This window comes from Dermacentor andersoni, unplaced genomic scaffold, assembly GCF_023375885.2.
Source record: "Dermacentor andersoni unplaced genomic scaffold, qqDerAnde1_hic_scaffold ctg00000039.1, whole genome shotgun sequence".
In the NCBI taxonomy this organism is placed as follows: domain Eukaryota; kingdom Metazoa; phylum Arthropoda; class Arachnida; order Ixodida; family Ixodidae; genus Dermacentor; species Dermacentor andersoni.
Genome location: NW_027314752.1, coordinates 3517423 through 3534294, shown reverse-complemented (window position 1 = coordinate 3534294; position 16872 = coordinate 3517423). Strand labels below are relative to the sequence as shown.

The following is a 16872-nucleotide window of genomic DNA, read 5'->3' as shown; positions in this document are numbered from 1 at the left end:
TTTCTTTCGACATGCGTTTTTGTTTCTTCTTGGGGCTTGGGCGCGGCAGCATCACGACAGTTTTATAATTACGAGGCAAGGGAAACGCTGTAATGTGTCAACCTGCCACTGAACGAGATTAGCGGGTTCTCGGCACCGCCGCTAGGGGCGAGCATATTGTTGGAGTCGCGAAGCACTGACCTTTATAGCAATGTCAATTGCTACCAATGGTGTTATTGCACTTAACACTTAACAATGCTGGTACTGCACTTAGTACGTAACAATGCTTTTATTGAATCTGTTAATTAGTAAAGACACCTCTGCATCCACATTACTAACAATCTTTCATGGAAAACTCAAATTGACTTCCTGGTTAACAATTCGAATCGCATGTTAAGTTTAATTCGTCGTAAGTTTTCGCTAGCACCAGTTTCCGTAAAGCTGCTGCCGCGCAAAACGCTCCTCAGATGAAACCTCTAATATGCTGCATGTATTTCGGATCCTCGCTATGCCTTTGTAATTTCATTACAAGAAGCCATCCAAATCTGCGCAACGCATTCCATCCTTTGTGATCACTACTGTACGGCGAGTGTAACTTCAATGAAAATGCTGCTTGACCTCCTTGACCATGCAGTACGACAAAGATCACAAGACACGTTCACTTTCGCAATATCTACTACATAATTTGGACCTAAAGATAATTTTTCTGGGAACCTCGGTACACCTGACCTTGCGTCGAGCCTATATTTCAAGGTCCAAGTCCAAGGCTGTCCGTAGAAACCTCAATTGAAACTCCTTCCTGCCAAGGGCAGCCTAATGTTATAGAAAAGATTACACAAACAAGTTATGAGCAGTCAAGCAAAGCTATCTCTTTATTTTTAAGCGCTATAGAAGTGTGGCTATTGCATATACTTTGCGTTCTTGAAAATCCAAAGTGCTTAAGCAGTTTCCTGCGTGCGTTGATCATTGTGTCTTCCGATTATGGTGGTAGTGCAGAACTTTTGTGTGCACCCATAGCCACGAAAATGACTGGGCAAACCAGAGGTCGGTGCAGCTTTCAAAATGTTTTCATGTTCACTTAGACGAACTTTGCACAACGTCCCGACTGTTAAAGATACACTCGTTAGCTGATATGACAGATAAATTCCAACTTGCTCGATTCGCCATGTTTGAGCCGCCCGTGTAGTTGTTAACGCAACAAAACGCCCGTTTAGCACGTTCAATATGCCTGGCGGATCGCAAAGAAACTCGAAGTCTTATTCCTGACAGCTGTCAGTTTTATGGGAAATGCTGTGACCAGATGATTTCCTGCAGCAGTACAGGAACGTGCGAAGTGCACTGATACTCTTATTTTGGGTGCACACTAGACAGACGAGAGTTCGGCCTGGTGGAGGGCACGCTGTGATTTCTCAGGTTTTACAGTTGCTAACCACGCTGTCGACGTTAACCCCCAGGTAGCGCAGGAGGATTGCAGTGAAATTCAGCGTTCGGGCTAACTGCGCCCCTCGCCGCCTTTCCGCAGGGACTTCCTGGCGTTGAACGTGTACGTGGCCCTGTGCTACTACAAGCTCGACTACTACGATGTATCGCAGGTGGGGATCGTTAAGCATTCATGAATTTATTTATTTACATGTACCTTACATGTTTTCGAGAAGGCATAGTGTAAGGGGGAAATAGGGTAACATATTAATATGGAATCGGGAAAAAAATAAACATCAGCATAATGAAAGGAGTACGCACACAGCATGGAAAACTAATACATTAGCAAATTCTATATGTAGAGCAATAACAACGTATGTATGTGTAATAACGGTATGTGCAACAACGGCTTTGTTTTTGGTCATTTAAAATTGAGTGTTCGAACAATACCAAGCAGCCTTCTCGGGCTCTCCACGGAGCTTGAGGTGATTTTCGATTGACTTGTTTGTTTGTGGTATTGTGATTGTCGGCACTTTTTTTGTGTGTGTGATTGTCCACAATCGCTTGATGCATATAGTGTGATGTCGCTGCTGGCAGCCACTAGTAAAGTATCTATCTATCTATCTATCTATCTATCTATCTATCTATCTATCTATCTATCTATCTATCTATCTATCTATCTATCTATCTATCTATCTATCTATCTATCTATCTATCTATCTGTCTATCTGTCTGTCTGTCTGTCTGTCTGTCTGTCTGTCTGTCTGTCTGTCTGTCTGTCTGTCTGTCTGTCTGTCTGTCTGTCTGTCTGTCTGTCTGTCTGTCTGTCTGTCTGTCCCAAAATTTGCTTCTCGTGCGAGTGCAAGAAATCTCATAGGATGCAAAAGAATATATGAGAGCAGAAGCGTTAAAACTAGGCGTAAGACGCCTCTTTTCGCAGTGAAACGGGGTAACATGGTCCTTGTGTTGTTTGCTCTGCCTCAGATAGCTTAGCGGTTTCGTGACCTTGTTTAGTAATATGCGTGTTCAGTGAATATCGTAAAAACGACAATGGTCGACATGTCAGCAAAACCTTCCTCACTGAAACCTCATGGGGGGAGTGAGTGAGCGAAAATTTTATTCTAAATTTCCGGTCATTCGGGTGGGGTGGGGCCATAAGCACCCCAGCCTAGGTGACGGCCTCGAGTCCTTGGACACAGGCGGCTTCCTCAGAGTACCGGACGGCCCACAGTTGATCAGCGAGGTCGTGGCTGAGCAGGGCCGCCTCCTGTTGCGTACTCCAGGGTAGCGTATCGTACTGCTGCCGAGTTGTAGCGGCGCCTGCCTAACGAAGCTCGACCAACGTTACTTATTGGGTAGCGTGGCGTTGTCGGCGGGCTGCAGGCATCCGGTAGACCATGGCGGCGAGACGATTTGTAGTGCGAAACTTGCACGGTTTATTCAAAGGTTGGTGAAAATTGAAGAGAAGAGAATGAAGAGATCGGAAGTTCCGTCGACGTCACGTGACCGGCACAGAAAGAGGGCCCAGCCCTCCTCCTCTGGTTATACCGAGCCTGCTGCAAAGAGGAGGCTGTCCCGCCTCCTGAAATTGAAGACGCTTGTCCATCTCTTTTGCGCGTTGCTGGTTCGTGGAAGTTCTCTTGTAGACTTGAGCCGTTCGAGGAAAGGGTCCCTCTAAAGTCGCCATCACACACACACCACCCACAAAAGAAACACAAAGACAAAATACTGCGGGGCGTCCGCCAGTCCGGCAGACACTAGAAATGGTCATGGCGAATTAGGAAGTCACGCCTCATTTCGGCGAGGCGAAGTGTGTGAAAGTCAAGTGAGAGAAATCCTTTTCTGCACTTGGTGCGGGACGCCAACCACAGCAGGAGCAGTCACGCCTCATTTCGACGAGGCAAGGCGAGAGAAGGTTGGGTGAAATTCCTTTCTGCACGTGGTGCCAGATGCCAACCGTAACACTCCCAACACGCCCCTCGGTTCGGTGAACAACAACAAAAAAAAATGTTCCAGCATTCAATATGGAAATTTCCGTATTTTAAAAATGGCACTCGGTGGAACAGATATTAATATTTCAACTATTCAACTGAAAGAAACCTTACATCTTTTTGTATTTGTACAAAAATACAAGAATGTATTTTTGTATTTGTACAAAAATACAAGAATGCAAAATGTATTTTGCATTCTTGGTATTTACTTTGTTGGACGCTGGTTTGTCCAATAGCCAGCAGCTTCACTGTCATCGTTTTGGTTTTGTCGAACAGCTGAATCCCCTATCGACAACGGAAGCACTGCACGCCTGATGTCCCTCGACTTCTTGGGGATCTTGGTGAAGAATTGGACTTTGCAAACACAAACGCAGGGGGTCTGAGCCGCCTACAGGGCGTCAATTTCTCATGTGGCATCCAAAAGCATATATTACGTGTTCTCGACAATCTCGGGTTGGGGGAATACAGACATTTGAAAGCGTTGAGGTCCAGTAGTTGCCGAGCATCGAGGCGGAAGCGGGCACTCGTACCTATTTTAGCGCTAGCGCTAGTCACTTCGCGTCAGCTCTATTTTGTCTCCCTCAGCCGAGAGTACGGTCTGTGGTTGGTCAAGGGGCGCCCAGAGGACAAGCCTAGAAATTTCCATACGGCACCCTTTAGAGATGCCAACTCCCGTGTGTAGCCGAACAGCAGTCCGATGACAGCTCTATGCCTATTAGAAAAGCTGGCGGTTTTTCGGCAACAGCGGCACTCGGATCCAGTACCTTTCGCATATGAGGCGGAGGCTCTACGACTACGCCACCGCTGCGACCACTCGAAGAAGGCCGAGTCTTCACACATTTCAATTGGGTACCCGGGCGACACAAAGCATGGTCATCCTTTTTACAAAAGAACGATTTCCAGTGGGACACGAGGCCCTCCTATATATGGCTTGCACTGACGTCATCCTAGCTGCCATGTTGGAGGACCAGCATGGCGAAAAGAGGCGTCCGTTGGCACTTCGCGCGGTGGATCGGCCGGCTCTGCCGTCGTTCTAACAATGATGCTAGCAGAGTTCTGACCACGTCTGCATGAAATTCAAGCAGGTTTTTCTGTGTCAGTGAATATGATATATTGGCGCCATCCAAACAGCCATGCTGGATGACCCCCATGATAAGGAGCTGCGTCCGGGATGTCAACTGCAAGCTATCTATAGAGATGGCATCATCGTCAAATCGTGTAAGACTTTTGGTTCTAAAGAAGGGGTTGCGACCAGCTGGCGCCCGTCTTTAACGTATAAACTTGATAGTGTGTCGGTGTGTGTCCTGCAGGAGGTTCTGGCGGTGTACCTGCAGAACTTCCCGGACAGTGCAACCGCGATCAATCTGAAGGCATGCAACCATTTTCGCCTTTACAACGAAAAGGCGGCTGAGGTGAGAGCGTGATAAGAATTCGTTCACTGTTCAAGGAAAATTTCTGCTTGCTGATCCATGAAAATTTTGCCTTTAAATTGTATTTTCAAAGAGTTGAAACGGAAAGTGATAAGTGAGACAGCAAATGCTTATTGTGAGGCAAAAGTAAAACAAAAGTCGAAAAAGAAGCATTCCAGTAACAGATTTTTCAAGTGATGCTGGATCCCATTATAAGCGCTTTAATTAGAAAATATTACGCGCTGCCTGTAGACGAGTGAAGGCTACATCGTTTTATTCCTTGGCGATTTAGAAACCACAAAGAAAGGCGGAGAACAAAAATGTGCGCGATCTTTAGCAAGCTCTCGCAATCAGGGACTGATTGAACTACGAATAAGTGTGAAGCAACTTGTCACGTTACTTTTTCTTTTCGGGCGTCATTAGAATGAGTCGTTTACGAGATGAACAGTTAGTCAAGTGAAATAAATGTTTTTGACGACTCAAGAAGGTTGTTCAAATCTTCAAGTGTTGCCATAGTCACCGACCTAATTAAATTCTGAGGCCTCACGTGCTGAAACCACCATCCCCACGCCACAGTGGGGAACTCTATATTACTTTTGACAACTAAGGGCTGTTTAACCGGAGCCTAAATTTAAGTACACGTGCGTTTTCGCATATCGCTCCCATCGAAATATCGCATATCGCCCCTTCCGCAGTCCGTATTGAACTCGCGACCTTCAGCTGAATAGCACAACGCCGTGGCGATTGAGCTACAGCGGTGGGTTAGTGCTAAGGACGTTTTAAAAAAATTAAAAAGGAGGTTTTAAGACCCGATTGGTTAATGCTGATGAACTAAGCCTCGCCACCGGTGTGCCATCCTGCAGGCGGAGCTGAAGAGCTTGCGAGAACGTGCGTCGCCGATCTTCACGTACGCCCAAGACCTCATCAAGCACAACCTGGTGAGACGAGTTGACTTTGCGTAGCATGTGAAAAATCGAACTTTACATTTAAAGAGTGTGAACATTTAGTGGACATAATGCCGACTCGGAGGTTAGACATACAGGGCTTCATGCCGTCAAAGGACACAATCGTACGATCGAGAGGAAAGTGGCAATTCATCCTTAGTCGGCATCGTTTATAAATAGTATACTCAGAAAACTTCTAAATTATGTTGAAACACATTTTTTATTATACTTTTTGTGCCGTGCAAAGTGTGAACTTCTTTCTTCTCACCTCTTTCAATCGCCTTCCCCCCTTTCCCCACTGCAGGGTAGCGTACCGAACTGAGCCTGGTTGACCTCCCTACCTTTTCCTTATAATTTCTGTCCCTTATGATACTTTGTGTTTTTAAACATATTTTCACTCCAACTTTAACTGAGCATAGTTTTTCTGGCAGAGCTCAAGGTGGTAAAAAAAAGTAAGGGACTCACTCAAGACGCGATTGTACGTTCTACCATCTTGAAGGTAGAACTATAAAGAGAAAATAGGCGTAAAAAAGCACATAACTATGAACAAGGCAAAAGTGAAAGAATACCACAAGCGTATTCTCAATGTTGTATTTACGCTATAGTACCATTCGTAAATGCAAGTGCAAGCCATTGATGGTGCTCGGCATAATATCAGAGAAAGCGGCAGGCCAACTTCAAGGAAAGGTGTTGTGAATTCAGCCTGTGGCACTGAAGAATCTGATTTAATGCGCACATCTTCATTACCAGCAGCTTCAATACCACAATTACAACTTATATCCTAAAGGAATTAAGTTCAACTCACTCATTAAATATTAGCTTATGGGTTAGGCAGTGGTGATAGCGCATTTCACTGAGATAGCAATTACACGCGCATTCGAGGTGCGTTCACGCAGTCATCGTACCGTCCCTCTATGCGCCCTTCGCGCGCGGTGGATTGGAGAGTCTCCAGAGATGCGCGAACGCGTTTGACTGAAAAATAAACGGCGAAGCGAAGTGTACGGATCGTCAAAGCCTCAATCGCCTCGGTGACGCAGCAGTCAGCCTGCTTTCCGCTGCTGGCGGGGACGTTGTGCGCACGCACACCATAAGCACGCTGGCGTTCCTGCTGAACCGCTGTGTGTATGCAGACGCTGAGTAACGCCGGCAATCTCCCGTCGGTAGCATCCCGCGCAGCATCGATGTGCGACAGCAGCAACGCTCCTCATGTTGGCGCTCCTCATTACGCGAGTATTGTGAGGCGCCTGGTCGCTACTAGGCTGCCGTCCCACCTGCGCAGAAAGAGTTGCCTTGCACGCTGTCTAGGGACAACGTGTGGTAGCCGCGTATTATTAGAACAGCGTACGAGAGTTTTAAGTGCAACCCTATACCTTCGTACTTGCGGGCGAACCTGCCAAAGATTTATTGACTCCTATCGCCGCTGGAGAAACGATGCCGAAAGAAGGAGTCGGAAGTGCGTATACTTCGTTTGCGCATGCCACTTGAAGCGCACGGTAAAAAAATGGCTGTGGCTTAGCTAAGGTTAAGCCCAGGATGCGAAGCATACTAGCCTTTATTTTAGTTGTTGAACCACTGTTTAGCCTGGTGAACTGCTGTTGCTTGGCTATATTTGGTTCGGCTAGACGAAGAAACAACTCATGCGTTACTCTGCTTCGCCTTCAAGAGTGGAACGCGACAGCGTTCCCGTCGACCCGCCAAGGGGTGGAAGACAATGGGCTACGGCGCAGCGACTACGCGCCCCGCATTGGACGCGGTGAGCGTCGAGCAACGCAGCGTTCGACGCGGCAACGAAATGTGCACCTGAGCAAGCGACGGACGCCTGAGCCTTAGAAACAGCTCGTTTCTAAGGCAACACCGCATTCACTAGAGGCGCTTTTGTACCGCTTTGAAGCATCGTACTCGTGGCTCAGTGGTAGCGTCTCCGTCTCACACTCCGGAGACCCTGGTTCGATTCCCACCCAGCCCATCTTGCAAGAGTTGAGCCAAAGCCACCTAGAAACAAGCGCAGCTGCTTATATACCGCCGCGACGCCGCGAGCGACGGCGCGAGTTGGAGCCCCGTTTCTCCTCTGTCTTGACGTCACGGTGTCACGTGGTATGGCATGGGGTCAAAGGTCATTGAAGGCGACACCGCCGCGCCGGAGGAACTGGGTTGAGCTCTCGTAATATGCTTCGCATAAAAACTCACCATTCGGCCACGTTGCTTCTATACTTTCTCTGTCCAGTCTTGGCACTAAATGTATTCGCCGACGTAATAGCTTTCCTGTTGTCGAAGCATATGGTTCGTATTCATGAAAGCTTTTACGCTAGACTTGTTTGTAAGAAAAAATCCCAGCTAACCCTGAGCTCCAAATAGTACGTCCTCGATGTATCCCCTCGCTTGATGTAGAAGTAGACTATGCAAAGGCGTTAGAAGGCGTCGTGGTTAATTGGACGTATGCAAAAGCCTTCCTTTCAACGTGAAAGGTATTTCAGTCCGGCCAGCATAGGTGGTCGCTTGTTAAAACCACATCTAACCAAACCATGTAATACCGTTATCCCTGATATCTCTGCAGCCGTCCTACCTTACTTTGGTGTCGTTGTGTAGAAGAAAGAATCCATTGCTCGATCTTGCGTAGGTCACGTGCACAGATGCCAGTGCTGTTGCGTCACGTGTGACGCAATCGGAAATAAATTTAACATCTCGCTCGGCGTTCACAGGGGCGTAGCTCGGCAGTACGTTTGTCGATCCAAGCGGGAGCGGTGGCGTTTGAGAGATCTCCCGACGTCTTAGTAGGTATAATCCATCAAATTGAAACATGTGCGAGTCGGGAGTTACAGGGCTTACAAGTGTGCAATTTGTTGGAGAAATTCGACGGTTTGGTCCGCTATAGAACCTCCGGGCGGGCTCAGTACGTATAGGCAGCGATCGTGATTGCGAGATGAGACCATAATACCCCAACTAGATGTATAATATTATAAACTTGCAGGCTCTGTAATACATGAATAATAGTCATTTGGTAGCGCCATTTGTGTACCCTAGTGCCCGTACATCCTCTGCAGCACGTACAAGAGATTTCACGTGCCACACTGTGGCTGCGACCCCAGTACAGCCCACCCGATTATTTTTTCCGTTCTTTCGCTCAGCCTGCTTCCATTCACATCAACGATGTGCATCCCCCGTTACGAATGTTTAAGCTCGGGAGCACTCTGCCATTAAGGCCCAAACAATAAAACGCTCCTTTCCTTCGAGCGCTTCCTAACCTCACGTGAGGCCTCCTTACAGCGAAGGGCCGATGGAGGAAGCAAGCATAGTCTGAAAGCTCCCTTCACCCGTCCTCACGTAAGGAGCGGTTGCCGCCATGCCTGGGTTCGAGATTATCTCTTAAAAGCTTTAGGCGAACATCAGAACACCACAATTCAATAAAAAAGGTTGTATCGTCGCACAATCTTTAAGTTGATGAGCTAATATAGAGAAGCGTGGACGCTTTTTTCTAGTTTTGTTTACTAAACCTAAAGAAGTAGCGCATTACAGTGCGAAACTTGATGTGCTCCAGCAACGCTGGCACGCCGGCGTCGTGCAACGCCTAGCAACGCGCAGCAACGCTTCCATGCCGCACGCGCGACTGAAACGAACGTGCCTGGCAAAACGTACCGTGCTCGCGCTTCTCCGAAGGTGGGCGACAGCGCGTATGCGCAAGCAAACGTCACGTGGTTAAGCAGTGAGGCGAAGCGCTCGTTCAGGGCCAGGAGCGGCGTAAGGACGCATGAAGGTAGCTTGGCTCAAACAATAAAGCGTTCCTTTCCTTCCAGCGCTTCCTAACCTTACGTGAGGCCTCCTTACAGCGAAGGACCGACGGAGGAAGCAAGCGTACTCTGAAAACTCCCTTCCCCCGTCCTCACCAAAGGAGCGGTTGCCGCGTGCCTGGGTTCGAGAATATCTCTTCAAATCTTTCCGCGAACACCATTATCCTATTAAAAATGTTGTATCGTTGCACAATCTTTAAATTGAATAGCTAATATAGAGAAGCGTGGACGCTTTCTTCTAGTTTTGTTTACTAAAGTTAAAAAAAAGTTGCGCATTACAGTGCAAAACTTGATGTGCTCCAGCAATGCTGGCACGCCGGCGTCTTGCAACGCCTAGCAACGCCTAGCAATGCTTTCATGCCGCACGCGTGACTGAAACGAACATGCCTGGCAAGTCGTACCGTGCTCGCGCTTCTCCGCAGGTGGGCGACAGTGCGCATGCGCAAGCGAATGCCACGTGGTCAAGCAGTGAGGTGAAGCGCTCGTTCAGGGCCAGGAGCGGCGTAAGGACGCATGAAGGTAGCTTTGGAGCTACCTTATGTTGAGGAAGCACCAAGGAAGCCTTCACCGAGGGCCCCTCAGTAAGGAAGCTTTCAGAGTGACATAAGGTAGCCTCACCGCAATGAAGGCTTCCTTAGTGAGGTAAGGAAGATTTCATTGTTTGGCTCCTTATGCTGAGGAAGTACCAAGGAAGCCTTCACCGAGGGCGCCTCAGTAAGGAAGCTTTCAGAGTGACATAAGGTAGCCTCACTGCAATGAAGGCTTCGTTACTGAGGTAAGGAAGATTTCATTGTCTGGCCCTAAGTGGTTGAGTGCCGGCTAGGACGCCGATTCGGTAGCGTTCTGCTGCTCGTCGTCCATCTTCCTGGGTGAGCTGGAGCTGATGATGAGGTGTATGAAACGCATGATCTATTGTGAGAGCCGTGCTGGAGCGGCAACGCTTGATCGACGTCAAATTTGAGTTGAATCGCCTTCCTAGTTTTTGTTATCAGTAATAATCATCACAATCATATTCATCGTCAACACTGTTCCGTTCATTATTATCGTAATCATCACTATTATCGGTATCACTATCATCATTATCATACTGATCACATACCTAGTGACCCCAGTTGCACGCACTCAGTGGAACATGCCCAGAAACCCCAGGGGCACATACCCTGCGGGGCATCCCCAGTGGTCCTAATGACACCTTTATTAATGCCATTAGCATTCTTAAAGTACTTCATGCATTTTCCGTAGTCCGATTCTGTCTCTCTCCCTGTCAGTAAACAGCTTGTTTCACTTACGCAGAAGCTTTCCGCCCGCAAACCTGAGAGTTGTACGTGCGCTACACTCCGCATCCGCGGGGCGCCTATAGTATAGCGTAAGCAACAGTCTGTTGGTGGAAGGCTCGCAAACGTATAGATCGTTGCTTTCGCATGTCTACTGCTACCCTCTTTCAGCAAAAAAAAAAAATAATTGCGGGGTTTTACGTGCCAAAAGCACGATCTGATTATGAGGCACACTGTAGTGGGGGACTCTGGAAATTTGGACCACCTAGGGTTCTTTAACGTGCACCTAAATCTAAGTACACGGGTGTTTCGCATTTCACCCCCATCGAAATGCGACCGTCGTGGCCGAGGTTTGATCCCGCGACCTCGTGCTTAGCCGCCCAACACCATAGCCACTAAGCAACCACGGCGGGACCTGTGCGGGCAGACATGAACTCTACTACAGTCAATTTCGGGCAGGAATCGGAGCCAATGCATGATTCCGGCACGTCACCCGTGTTAGCTTGGGTTGCGTTCTCTGCCTGGCAACTCGCAGAGCCCCTCAAGAACGTGAGGCGCGAAACGCAAGAGAGCAGACTTCGCGTGCGTACGTGAGACGCGACGGTGTTCCCGACGTTCGGCGCAAGTGCATTTCGATTCTGCAAGATCTTCACGTACGCGCCGTTTCTGCGTACGTGAAACTAAAACTGTCCTAAGCCTCTAACAGTTTTCCCACCAACTTGAGTCACTGGGTAGTCCGTAGCTTTGTCCGTGGAACAATGGGAAGCGCATCGGGCCGCACTGTTGAGGAAACAGGATTGGAACCAACCGTCGGAACAACTTGGTTTGTTCTTACGGTTGGTTTCGAATCCTGTATGTGGCGCTAATCCTGTGTATGTGGCACTCGGTATCTGCCGCTGTTCAGTGAACATCATTGATGACGACTTGGCAACTGGCAGCAATGTGCAACTGGTTACGTGCCCAACCCAAATGAACTTCTTTGGCATCAACATAGTTCTCTGGTTATGGGCTACTGTTTATACATGGTGTTCCACGTAACTTAAGCCAAACATTAAGATATATGCAAATGCAGCATAGGTGGACGAGCAAAGGTAATGTTGTCTGCCGTCGCTTGGAGGACTCAGATAATTTTCAAAGTCTGCCTAATTATATAATTAGTCCTAAATATTTATTAACTTTCTCAAATATTATAATCAGATTAAAGGTGTCAATGAGATAATTGAAGAAGAACATGAGAAACTCCGATAGAGCTTTCTGTTGCCGAATGCTTGCAACAAAAAAGTGCTTTTTCGAGCATGATAGAAGCCCACAAATGCACTCAATATTGGCGCGCGACAGAACCAAAGTGATGTTTGCCATGGATGCTCGAGGCCGAGCGACGGCAAACTACATTGCTTTGGTTCTGTCCACTTAGGTGGTATTTGCATATTTTTATAGTCTGGCAGAAGTTACGTGGGTACTCTGTATATGTTCTTCGATGCACATATTCGACGTCAACTGGGTCGCTGAGTGTGGGCCCTTGGGTAATTACCGCTTTTCAATGAACTTCGGTAACGCCAAATTGAGTAACTGGGCACGTGCCGCTGCGTATGTGCCGTTTTTCAATGACGACCAAAAAAAAAACGTTCATAATTTCTCCGATGTGCGGTGGAACTGAATCCGCGCCACATGTATTTAGGCGGTTTCTTTGATCATGCAGGGTGATCAGTTTCAAGTTTTGTGGAATTTTTAAACATCACATGGGCCGGACATTATTGGAAGAGGCGGACAATACTAGTGCGACAAATCGAAACACATGTTCAACGAATTTTTAAAAGATCCACAAATTAACTTCTGAATTATTACTTTAGGGCACATAGTGCAATTTAAGAATTGCAACCGGATAGCTTGCAAGACTTATCCACTTGAAGTGAATTTCCAGGCAGACACCAGTTTGGAGATATTTCCCAGAGTGTGGAACGAAATACATGGATGTTTAGCCAGTTACTTTAGTGATTCAATCTATAAAAGCGCGTTTTTTTCAAAAGTTAGTGCAAGGAGCAACAGCCCATTTTTGCGGCAAGTTTGATGGCGCATGTCTCCAAGCTGGCGTCATTCTGAAGATTCCTTCCGAGTGCATACACCTTGCAAACTGAGCGGATCTAATGCGTAAATTGCAATATCTGCCGTAGAAGAATTAATTCAAAATACAATTAGTGCAATTTCGTTAATTAATTGAATGTGCGTTTTGATTTTTCATGCAAGTAATGTCCGCCGCTCTGAATAATCCAGCTCAAGGACCGGAATTATAGTATCTGTAGCAGACTATCTTTAAATGCTCCATAAAACTTAAAAATAATAGCCCTGTATACTCACATACGCCCCACACTCAGACCCTGTGGCGGAGCCGCCAGATGGCAGAGCGTCTTCAGAGTAGAGGCAAGAGAGAGCAGACAGGCTGCATACGAGCCTCATACATGACGGTTTTCAGCGGTGATGAAACGTTGAGTCACAACGAGGTTTCAATGCTCATCGCATTATCGTCGACATCCATAGTAAGATGGCTTCTGCCTGAATTTTTAATGCGATTGGCATTCCCTAGAATACTTAGTGCACTTTCCTATGTCTGTCTGCCTACCTTTCAATGCTTGTGATTGCTTTCCCGCCAACTTGGATCATTGGGTAGTCCGCGGAGTCATTGTCATTAGAAAGATGGAGATAACTCTGCAATTTATATGACTGTCAACGTTAATGCGTCTAGTATTCAATCAATATATATCGACACAACGTACTACCACCGTCGAAACAAACTATGTATGAGGCATGTACTGCAGCGGGACGCCTCTTTCGAGCTTCCCCGAGATCACTCGGTGCCATCAAGCAGCGCCGCCGCAAAGCCTCCAAAATTCATGGCGCGCTGGTTCGTGCGCACGCTGCGAAACGTGTCACGCGGCAACCGGGCTCCTCTCTCGCGCTTCTTTCCGGACGCTCCGCCATCGAGTGGCGCTGACGAGAACTCCCCGCGCGGCCTCCGAGACCAGAAGCACGCTGCACCGGTGCCTAAGAACGCTGATGATTTTTTCCTTGCTTGCCGCACAGCCAGTTGCTCATACTCGGTGAGGTAGGTTGGCGAGAGGTTTGTTGAGGGACTGCGGCGCATATCCAGTTCATCGGTGGCACAGCCTGCTAAAACGTCACGCTGCTTGCTGCCCTCGAGGAGTCCTTGGGACGTGGGTTCGGTTCCGCCCAGCAAATTTGAGTCTTGTTAAACTTGCTTCTTTTCGATATCCTTTATGCACACGCCGGACCATCGGCAGCCAATGTTGGCATTCTCAATGTGAAGCGGGCGAGCTTGTGACTTGAAATATTATTCGTTATTTTCGGCCCCGACGGCGAGACAGCCTTTACAATGACTGCGCAGGCAGTTGCAGTTAATGCGGAACAGCAGCTATAGTTCGTATTCACGAAAACTTTGTTACGCAAGTACTGTCTGCACTTGGCGCGCTGATAACATAATTGTCATGCCGATAGCTGTTGTTGAAGGGGCAATAAAAAAGAAAGATGCTTTGACTTGTCTAAATAGGTTCCCCTTCGCAATGCCAAAAACAGTCACTGTTTTTGGCATTGTTCCTGCGAGAAGACGCGTGCTAAGCCAGCAAACACACAATAACGAAAGACGCGTTGCGAAGCCGCCTTGTAATTTCAGCACCAGGTATCCTTGACATCATGGATTTTGACGCCGTATTTCAGCACCTAGTCAAATTCTTGCGTTAAAAAAGTGAAATACATTTTATTTTAAAAGAGCTCATGACTGAACTTACGAAGTTGCAAGGATGATTACTGAACCTAAGCAGCCGAAATGCACTGACGTACCGGCCCTCATGTTTCGGCACAAAATTCCAAAGTGAAACTTTGACGTTATTTTCTCGCCTAACTATTACCGCAAAGTGAACAAAACTAGAGTTCTTTAATAATATTTTACCATTATAAACTAATTGAGTGTTTTTTAATGCACACTTAACGGTGGGTGCTTGAACACCAGACAACGGTTAAACAAATAAATAAAAAGAGAAACAAGCACTTTAATAAAGAAGGGGAGGGGAGGGAAACGGGGCGTGGATCATTCTGGGTGGCTTTCGCCTAGCTTTAGCCGCCCGCCGAAATTGATCCAGAAGTGCTAGCTGCACCTCTGTGTCCGAGCTGTCGTTGTGCCTTCCGCTGCTCCGTGTTAGAATTTATCTTATTCCCTAGGAAGTACGCTAGGTTTTCCGGTTCTTTAGTCCCCTCCCAGGAGATGTGATATAATGTCGATCTATCGTCAGACCACGGACGAGCATCCGGGTAGAGCGTCGGATGAATTTTGTTTAACGTTATTAAATGTGGATAAACGTTTGAATGTTTCGGAGGCTTGCGGTGAAACGTTCGTAAGTTTGGTCAACGCGGTGCCCGTTCCGGCAACAGTGCTCTTTTTCTTTCCTTCTGAATGCCGAAAGAAAGAAACGTGTTGTGCCTCGCAGGTTGTTTTCCGAGGCGGCGAGGGCGCGCTTCAGGTGCTGCCCGGTCTGGTGGGGGCCATTCCCGAGGCACGTCTCAACCTCGTCATCTACTACCTCAAGCAGGGTGAGGGAGACGCCCATGCTCCATTCGAACAGCAAAACGAAATTGAGCCAGGGTAGTTAGTATCTTGACGTAGCCGAAGCAGCACAAAAACGGGATGGCGAAGAAGATGGATTAACTAACTACACTGGCGCAGGTGGGCTTATACCCTTGCGAATGATTTATTCTGATCACGTCAGAAATGTTGCGCACTGCTTCGTCGCCGGCTTCTTCCCCAAGAATACTGTTAAGTGAGCGAAGGATGGTGACGCGAGGTGATATAAAAAATAAACAAACAAACGGTCAGACAGCAAAGCACATTTCGGAAACATGCTTAAATAACAAGCGCCAATATACAAAAGAAAAACAGCCTACAAATCAGTCTATAAGCCACATAGAATGCCACTACATAAGTATAACACATAAATATATAGAAAGTGTTAATGCACAGATAAAGTCTAATTTCCTCTAAATAAGGTTCGGCTTTCTGAGCAAATAGTTGTAATGGTGCGTAATCCCATGGCCGAAGCAATTTTTCTATGCCGAAGTGAACTTTTATCAAGGTACATCTTTCCAAACCTTCAAAGCACATCTTTGCTGTTGCAATTTAGGAGCGCTTAATGGACAGGCTTCTACGTCCTTCCATGAATGACTGCACATGAAACAAAGCATAGCTGAACGACGTATACAACGCAAAAAGCTGCCTCTATGCGCGTCTTCTAACCTGACACGACCAATCAGAGAGGCAATGCCATGGCCAGCACCTGCAGCGATCTAAAACTGTACATGGAAACCAATTCTCTACACAATTATTTTGATAAAATTAACGTCAAATTAGTAAACTTGTGCCATAGATTTACATATTTTATGTGTTCTATTGTAAGCATGAGCTCTCTCGAATTGAGTTGGTTTGACAGGAGCGGAATCATGTGCTTCTGGTGGCGTTTTGTTGGCTCCCGTGTTTCCTACTATACCTATATGTACAGTAATCCATCGCAGCTTCGTTTGGTGACCTGCGACACAGCTGTAGCCACATTAAAGACATATTTTAATAAATTAGCATTGCATTTGCATCATGCGGGCAAAGCACCGCAAGCATTGAATATTTCCTAGGTATACTTTGTAGCGCAAAATACATTTCTTGGAAAGGGACAGAAGAAAAAAAGACAGTGAAGCGCCAATTGGTGCTTCACTATTGGCGCTTCAGTGTCTTCCTTTCTTCTGTTCCTTTTCAAGAAATCGATTTTGGGCCACAAAGTATACCTACGAAATCTAAGCACCATCTTGCCCAAAAAGTAGTCCTTTTTAAGAATTGAGTAGCCGACTTTGAATGTCTTTTTTTATTTATACATATTGCAGGCCGCAGTAGGGCCAAAGTATGAGTGGAAAACAAGAGAAGACGTAATACATTAACGGCATGTTAAGCGTATAAAAAGTACCATGTCACAAAAAACAAAACGTAAATAAGAATCCTGAGTCGGGCAGCGTTGCAAATC

The 16872-nt window shown here is 47.0% G+C and overlaps 1 pseudogene; it reads left to right on the top strand.

The window, feature by feature from the left end:
- Positions 1–16872, top strand: part of LOC126528238 (intraflagellar transport protein 56-like) — an 89871-nt pseudogene that overhangs the window by 21968 nt on the left and 51031 nt on the right.